Raw genomic sequence first — 8,916 nt, 5'->3', positions numbered from 1 at the left:
TAGAATGATTCGTTGAAGAAAACAATGATAGGGATCTTCTCCCTAAAGAATAAAATACAATAATTCAACAAAATGAAATTAATTTTCTTAATAACCATGTTCAAAGAATGGGCTTTCAATACTTCGTTGGCATAAAGCGAATAGTATTCATCTGAAGTTTTCTTGATAGTACCTCAGACATACTCTTGGCGCTGAAAGATAATCGCCAAATTGTGGAGTTCCTCCGTCCAGACTGAGCGCGGGCATTGTTGTCATCTTCGCAAATAACCTTCGGGTCATTGGGAAGAGGTCAATTCTGAGAACTACGCGGTAGGGAAAAAGAGAGCCAGCCAAGAATTTCTGAACGGGCACTTTTTCCCAAGACCCACGGGGGGTGGGCCTCCGACTCTGGAATTCCGCAAATCCTACTCTACACACTTTCCCATTCTCAGAAAATTTCCCTGATTCTCGTGATCTCAGGGGCACAAGGCCTGGGCGGGGCTAACATTTTGGCGGGAAAAAGAAAGCAGCTGCAATGCGTTTTGAGAAAAGGCGAGTCCTTTGAAAGGGGGTCAGATAAGGCTTTGTTTATGTTTTCTACTTCGAGGAAATTCTGTCATTCCCAGAAGAAAGTTGTAGGAAAAAGACGCCTTTTTTCTAGACTTAGGAGTATAATATCAGAAGCTATTTAAAATATGCGGTTACTCCTGGGAACAGACATTTTAAAATTCATTCGCAAGTATATTACTCGTTTTACTTGAAAACTTGCTATAGCTATTGGTTGGAATGAAAAAAAAAAGGAAAACCAGTTTCACTTGAGTATACCGTGCAAGTTTAACTGATCTAAATATTTAATAATCAACCGTTGATTAAAAAGACGCGTTTTTGGTCTATCTCCCAGGAGATAAGCAAAAGAATCTTTCAGATAATAATAATAATAAAAAGCAGCAAGTCATTTTATTGTTTTTTCACGAAAAAGAAAATTGCAATTAGTTTTCTCAATTAAACGCATTTATTTCCTCCGATTTTTGCTTCATAAACTTTCTCAATGTGATAATTGGAACCCGGACAGAAGGTCCAAAACCAGAAGGTCCGATGACAGGAGATTCATGTCCAAAAGGTCCGACGGACAAGATCGATGTCCATTTTTTCCCTTGTAAATTTGAAGATTCGAAAATTTTGTTTTACTTGACCTTTTGAGATTTTAATGGTTTGATTGTTTTTGAGGTCAAAAGTCAGAAAATCTGTTCGAACTGAAACCCTATTTGTATTTTATTACAAGTTTTCAGAAACAAAGAAATTATTCTCTTCGAAATCAATACATATTTAAAACAACTTTGTTGTTTTTACTTTCTAACAAAAACAAATTTCGTTGTTCAACTTTAAAACAACTACCATCCCGTTTTTTTAAATATTCTTTTCGAAGGCATAATAATAGTTTTAACTGTTTTAGTCAATGTGAATTCTCATTGTTAATCAGTAGCTATCGATTTTTTTTCCTTCAACGATTTACATTGGGAATTTTTAAAAGATGTGTATAATTAATTCGAATTACGCTTCTCCAAAATGCTTATTAGTCATAGAAAAATTATTAAATTATTTTTTTAAATGTTGAGCAGCACCATAGGTGTCCTTCTCTGCTGAATAAATTAAGTTAATAACAAAGCAGTTCCTGAAGAAAAACTTTTTTTAAATGTTAAGCACCATCATAGGTGTCCTTCTTTGCTGAATAAATTAAGTTAATAACAAAGCAGTTCCTGAAGATAAACTAGAAAAAAACCGACATTGCTGGAATGCTTTTTCCTCTTGTGTCTCCACCATTTCCCATGAACCCTATATCGATAAGCATTTCGATTTCGCCAATAAAATTCGATTGAGATGCCTATCCCAACCCTATCACATACCGATGTCTCTCGACCTTGCCTAAGGCTTTTGAGAACAAGGTTGTTTCATGGGGTTGGGACAGCACACCTTAGCTTTATCCACACGCTGTTTTTCTTCTTAGACATCATGTTCCAAATGGTAATTATCTGGCGTCAAATGCAAATCCTGCATTCTGATCTGTTTGTTTATTTACTTGATGACGTCGGCTAATAAAATTTCCAGCCAAGGTCGATTGGTCGAATCATCAATAGCTATTGACAAAAACTGATTGTTTTTTATACAGTGGTGCCAGTCTCAGTGTTCACGCCAATTAAAATAATGAATGCTGTCTATAAAAGCCAACTGGCATGGCTGATCGCCGCAAAGCGTTTCCATTTAAATTTTTATTAAAATTGCAAATGAGGTTCTTATCATTTCATTTATCAAAAGAGCTCAATCAATTTTTTTAATTAAATTATTCTTGAAAGCTTCACGAACGTAACAGTGGCATAGAAAAGTAATTTTTAAAGAAAATCGACTTTTATTTTTTCGTCCTTTATCGCAAAGTGAATAAAAGGAAATTTCAGATAATCCCGTTGCAAATGTTTTTCTTTTCATATCCTCGCGTTTCGGTGTTTCAAGAAAACTAAGCTAAATAAATAAATAAATAAAATTTTACATTCAAAACCTACTTGTAATTTGCCAATATGTTTTATGAACATGAAAATATTTTTGTTCCAGTTTTGTACCATTTCAAACCATTGTTTAATTTTGCTTTTTCGGAAAAAAAAGGCGTATCTTAAAAAAAAAAAAAAAAAAAAAAAAAAAAAAAAAAAAAAAAAAAAAAAAAAAAAAAACCTTTAACTGTTTTTTTCGCACCCCTTTAAAAAAAGAAAGAGGAAAATTTTTAATCATTATGATCATTTACTTGTATTTTATTTTAAATTCTTTGCAAATGATTTTTCTTGAGAAACTTGACGTAAAAATTTTGAATGCCGGACATAACGTCTGGCAACTGGTAAACTGGACGTTATGTCCTAGCTGTCCAAAAATGTGGACGTTCTGTCCTTGGACCTTTTGTCCGTCGGACGTTCTGTCCCTCGGATGGTTTGTCCGTTGGACGTTTTGGTCATGGATGTTATGTCCGTGGACGTTTTGGATCTGAACGTTTTGCCCGGATCCCAAAAATTTTAGCAATTAGAAACCAAGTAAGCACCAGTCAAGTTCAGTGGCGCACACAGGAATTTTTCTAGGGGAGGGTCCAGGTTTAAAGTCCCGTTCTCGAACCATACTCCAATACGCCGGCAAACATATTCATTTAATTTTGTCGATTGTCGGGTACAAAAAACAATAAAAAGCAAAATTTTGATTCAATAATTGGCATTAATAATGAAATAAATCATTATTAATTTTCTTACATTTTAATTTTTTATAACAACATAATAATTTTAAAACACTAATAATAATATGCCATTATTGAAATACTAGAAAACACAAGATTTTATGTAGGGTAACCAGTGGCGCGCACATGAATTTTTCAAAGAGGGGGTCCAGGATCGAAGGTCCACCATTCTCATATTTAACTCCAACACGCATCCAAACATGTTCTTTTGATTTTATCCATTTTCGGGGAAAAAAAAAACATTTTACAAAATATTGAATTATTACTTAGCATTAAAATTAATTTTTTAATAACAAATACTTAATTAAAATACCAGCAAGCACAAAAATAAATGTATTTACTTTTCTCATAATTAAAAGTAAAAACAGCGAAGCAAAATCATCATTCTAGAACAATTTATGTTCACATACAGTGCGAGGCTGCAGGGGGAGAAAGAAAGAAAATAAATTTTATTTTTTTATTTATACTAAATCTGAAATTATTGATACGTTTCCTTGGTATTTTATGTACTGCTTACAAAGGATTATAATCAAACAAAAAAACTCAAGGGCGATGGGAGGGGTCCGAACCCCCTGGACCCTCCCCTTGTGTGCGCCACTGGTCAAGTTAGATTAGACCTTCTCTAAGAGGACATGAACCTAGATTAGACCTTTGTTATCTGGATGAGGATGTGCTATCACGAGTCAGATGGTGACCATGTGTCTGAAAATTTCCACTCAAACCCATATACATATCACGCAGTGGGCCAGGGGATAAGTAGTTTCCTGGAAGTCCAAGCGTTGATGCATGGCAATGATCAATCACGGGAATTACTTCTGATACTTTGAGAATCGGAGCTGATTTTAAGATGATGCGTCAGATTCTTGGACAGTAAATGTTTAATTTCTTACTGATGATATTAACAAGAGCAATTTGTATACCTAAAAGGGGGAAAGGGAGGAATGGACTGTATCTTTGTCACAAGATTGCTTTACTTTGCATCACGCAATAAGTGCGCATAGTGGGGTGTTGTTTCTTTTTTTTTTTTTTTCCTCCAACAATATTTGGCATTTTGCTTGAAAAAAAAAAAAAAAAATTAAACAGCAAAGGCCGACTTGCTTTTATCCGAAAATATTTTGTTGGAGAAATAAATAATTAAACCTCACAAACATGAATTTTTGCCTTAAAAAAAAAAAACAGATAGAATTCAAATGCTAGACTTTTCGTTAAACATTGGGAGACTAAAAAAAACAAAAAGCATGAAATGAAATTTTTTCCAAAAAATCTTTGTGCTGCAATATGTGTAAAATGAACACACATACACACAAATATATATATATATATATATATATATATATATATATATATATATATATATAAATATATATATATATATATATATATATATATATATATATATATATATATATATATATATATATATATATATATATATATATCGTTTCATTTCATTAATAAGAAAGAGGAATACAGTGAAACCTGTGTAAGTTGACCACTTGCGGTGCATTACTTTTGTGGTCAACTTAAGCAATGGCCAAATTACAAGGGTGGTCAATTTTACAGGTTTTACTGTATTTAATTCATAATTACAAAATGACTGCAAGCGCTATCGATAAATGATGCACGAATGTGTCGTTTAGCTTGACATAAATTTAAATCATTGTACAGTAGATTTCCAAAAACCTTTGGTTCGCATTTAGACTCGAACGGGCTTTTTTTCTTAATTTCAAATCACCTTTCATTGTAGACTTATTAATTTTCTTTGGCAAGTTATATTTTATTGAAGTTCTGTTCGATCAATTTAAAGCACTTTTTATTTTTGCATAAATAATGATTTGCGCATTCCTTCAAATAAATTCATAATATTTACTATAATGCGAAGAATTCTCCCTCTTTTTCCTATGTATGCGCGTGAGTTTTTACTACTATTTAAGTTTCTCATAAATAAATGAAAGGTGTTCCTGATGGATATTGAATATTTCTTTCTAAAATGTAATAATTAAGTACCGAGACTTATGAGTAATTTAACCCATCTCCTTGCAATCCGAAAGGCATGTCACATGACAATGAAGAATTGAATATTTCCCCGATATTTTGTTTCCTAATCGAAGTAATAGTACACTTCGTTTCTTCAAAAAGTTTCACATTCAAGGATGTTTTCTCTACTTTTCTTTCTTTTTTTAAAAAATAATTAGTGTTGTGTGTGTAATTCGTTAGAAATCAACAAGTTTCGGTTGAAATAAAAAATGGTTTCATGAATATAATTCAGCTGTTTTCACATTGAAGATTGTTCGCTGCTTGCCAAAAGTGACTTTGGCACTTTTGGCAGTGACAAAAGCAACTTTTCATTCCTACTGAATCATAACCATTATCATAAATATGTGATATATAGCAATTTTAAATAAACTGACATTCGAAACTCCAATTTTCAAGGTGGAACAGCCACCACTTTCGAGTCTTTTTGGCGCCTTGCCTACCTAAAATCCGCATTCCAATACCACTGTACCTGGCGGAGTTTTCTTTCTCAGGTATTGTAAAAAGGGGGTGAGAAGGCTGTTATTTTCCTTAGACCATTTTCCCGAAGGAGACTTAGATGAATGGGATCGACCAAAAAACAAAACAAGAAACGGGGAAACAGCGTAGAGCGTAGAACCTGCGATCATTATTTACAACACAAGCGCGCCAACCTTTCTTACAAATCTAAACAAGAGGGGAAGGAATCCCCCCATTTTCAACCTTGAGGAAGTGTCGAAGAGGGGAAAAAAGCATTTCAGGGGGTGTGCGGAAATTGGGTCTTTTAACAGGGTTAAAAGGCCCCCGGTTAACAGGTTGTCGGAGTGGCGAATGGGTGTATACTTCACAAGTTGACAAGAAACGGTTTTTCGGTTCCTCAATCTCCCGTTTGTGTGAGAACTGTTTCTGCAATTTTTTTATTTTATTTCCAAATAGGTGGCAAATTTTGTGAAATACAGTGAAATCCCGTTATAACGAACTTGAAGGGAACTCAAATTTTGTTCGTTGTAAAGAAATTCAAGTAACGTACCGGTAATTAAATCGGGAGGGAAAATGCATTTCGTTCAAACGGATCTTTTGTTGCACAGTAGAACCCCGCAAATTCGGACCCCGTTAGTCCGGATCTCCGGATAATCCGGTCGATCGATTTAATCGATTTTTTTCTTTTTAATATGAAGAGCGATCGTCAAATTTCCGTAACATTAATTTGTTTAACCCTCTCACGGGCAAGACGTGTTATGACGTTGATTGAATTCCCTTTTCTTGGCAATACAACTTTTAAATCATTTTTTTTTTCCTCTATAGGGAAAAAAATTGATTCAAAAATTTGAGGAACACACTTTATAATAACAAAGTAAACATATTTACTGTTAAAATGTAATTCTATGTGTTTCATATAAAAGTGATTTTCCGCAAGTATGTTTTTTTTTTTCTTGTTCTCCGGATAATCCGGATTTTCGATATTCCGGATTGGGTCGGATTCCAATCAAGCCAAATTATTGGAGTTCTACTGTATTGGTATTGATTATAATAATTGCATACAGGATGGATGGATGTCCGTGTTTCAATGCTTTATAAATTAAACGTATGTGCTCGGCGTAATATTTTTATTATTAATTATTTGTTTAACTAAAGTTGTAAATAAAAATAATATTTCGTTTGAATGCTACTGAAATTAATTAATAAAGTTTATGCCCTACAAGGCGCCTTATTCGTGGCCGATTTGGTGCTTTTTATGAACACCCTAATAGTTCTAGAAAGCTTTCGTGCCCGAAATTTGGTATTTTTCAGAATTTCTCCCCCCTCCTCAAGAAAATTCAACTTGCACAAGACCAGACTAGATTGTTCTGGATACGCTTTTCCGAGATCCTACAGTGTAGCGTGGTACGGTTTATGTTACATTATTTTGATTGTTGATTTTTGCTGTTCTGTTATTTCTCCTTTTACTCGTAAGAAATCCTTCAATTATTTCTAACGCACGTAAAACATTTCGTATTGGTATTAATGGGGAAGGGTTATGTCAGTGGCGAACAGCCGGAAAAGAAAAAACATAAGGGAATATGGTCAGTTTAGTTCTCCAACTATGGTCAAAAAAGGGAAAATTGTGAGTTTCTGGAGGAATAATTTCCCAAATCCTGCCCTTGACTACGCCCTTGGGTTTTATATACAGATTCTCATATAACAGGATCGAATTTTGTTTGTATTTAGCTGCGTGTTGTTGTTTGCCGAGAACTTAGTGACCACCATCTCCAAGATGAAATCACGAACCAACTTCCGCCTTCCGCAAACCATGATCCTTCGTTTTATCAGCAGCAAGGGGGAGAAAAGGAATAATGTTTGCTTTGGCGTCTACGATACCGGAAATGAATCCCCCCATCCATTCATTAGTGAACCTTTCTGGAGAGGCCAGCTTCATTCATGATGATTGTGACTCACATTCAGTTCGTAGTAGTCACAAGGCTCATTGAAAAACAACTCTTATCTCGGACGAACCTAAATATTTACTCTCAGTTCAAGTTCACTACATGTTTGACTTGATTTTGAATTGTAGAGTTTTCTCATCGCTTTATTCTTAATTTTATACATTTTATACAGTATTTTGGCAGAGGTGGCCTGCCTGCGGAAGACACTCAAGCTGAATTTAAGTGTTTTTGACAAATTTTAATACGTTAATTCTTTTTGTGCTGGATCCCTATAGCCTTTGAAACCCGTTTTAATGGGTAAATAGTCTGAATTTCGGCTAATATGCAAAAAAAAAAAATATATATAAAATTGAAAAGAAGTGCAGAAGCTGAGTTCCCGTGCAACATACAGGAGCCTTTGAATTTCTTTTTACTGCGTGAATAGTCTGAATTTTGTCTAACGTGCAAAAAAATTAACATAAAATTGAAAAGAAGTGCAGGACCCGAGCTACCATGCAACATACAGGAGCCTTTGAATTTCTTTTTACTGCGTAAATAGTCGGAATTTTGTCTAATACTACGCAAAAAAATTAACATAAAATTGAAAAGAATGCAGGAGCTCAGCTCTTGTGCAACATACAGGAGCTTTTGAATTTCTTTTTACTGCGAAAATATTCTGAATTTCGTCTAAGCAAAAAAAAAAAAAAAAAACATAACATTGAGAAGAAGTGCAGGAACTGAGCTCCCGTGCAACATTCAGGTGCCTTTAAAATTCTTTTCACTGCGCGAATAGTCTGAATTTTGTCTAATATGCAAAAAAAAAACATAAAATGGAAAAGAAGTGCAGGAGCTGAAACTTCCATATAAATTAAGCCCCGGTTTCACACTTGGCACGGTGGCAGTCTATTTATTTATGAAAGAAGTTCTGAAGGCCACAGGGCTCCTGCACTTCTGATGCCCGAAATAAAACACCCTGCAATGAGTAATCATTATAAGTTTTGACTTTGAACTGACTTTTTAATAAAATATCTTAGATTAAGATACGAACAAATAAAAATGAAAAATTGAATTAAACAGGGGCAAGAGCAGAATTGTCTGCTTGTGTGACTCATCGCTTTTATTTTCCTGATTTTAAATGAGGCTATCTAACAACCCCTTCAATTCCCTATGCGTCATAGCCCTCTTTGCTTTCAAACTATAGAAGGTCTGAATGACAGTTTCGTCTGTGGAAGCATCTTAACAAATGGCGTCATTGAT

Source organism: Uloborus diversus, chromosome 6 (assembly GCF_026930045.1).
Source record: "Uloborus diversus isolate 005 chromosome 6, Udiv.v.3.1, whole genome shotgun sequence".
Lineage (NCBI taxonomy): Eukaryota > Metazoa > Arthropoda > Arachnida > Araneae > Uloboridae > Uloborus > Uloborus diversus.
The sequence above is the reverse complement of the archived record's forward strand: the minus strand, read 5'-3'. Positions refer to the sequence as shown.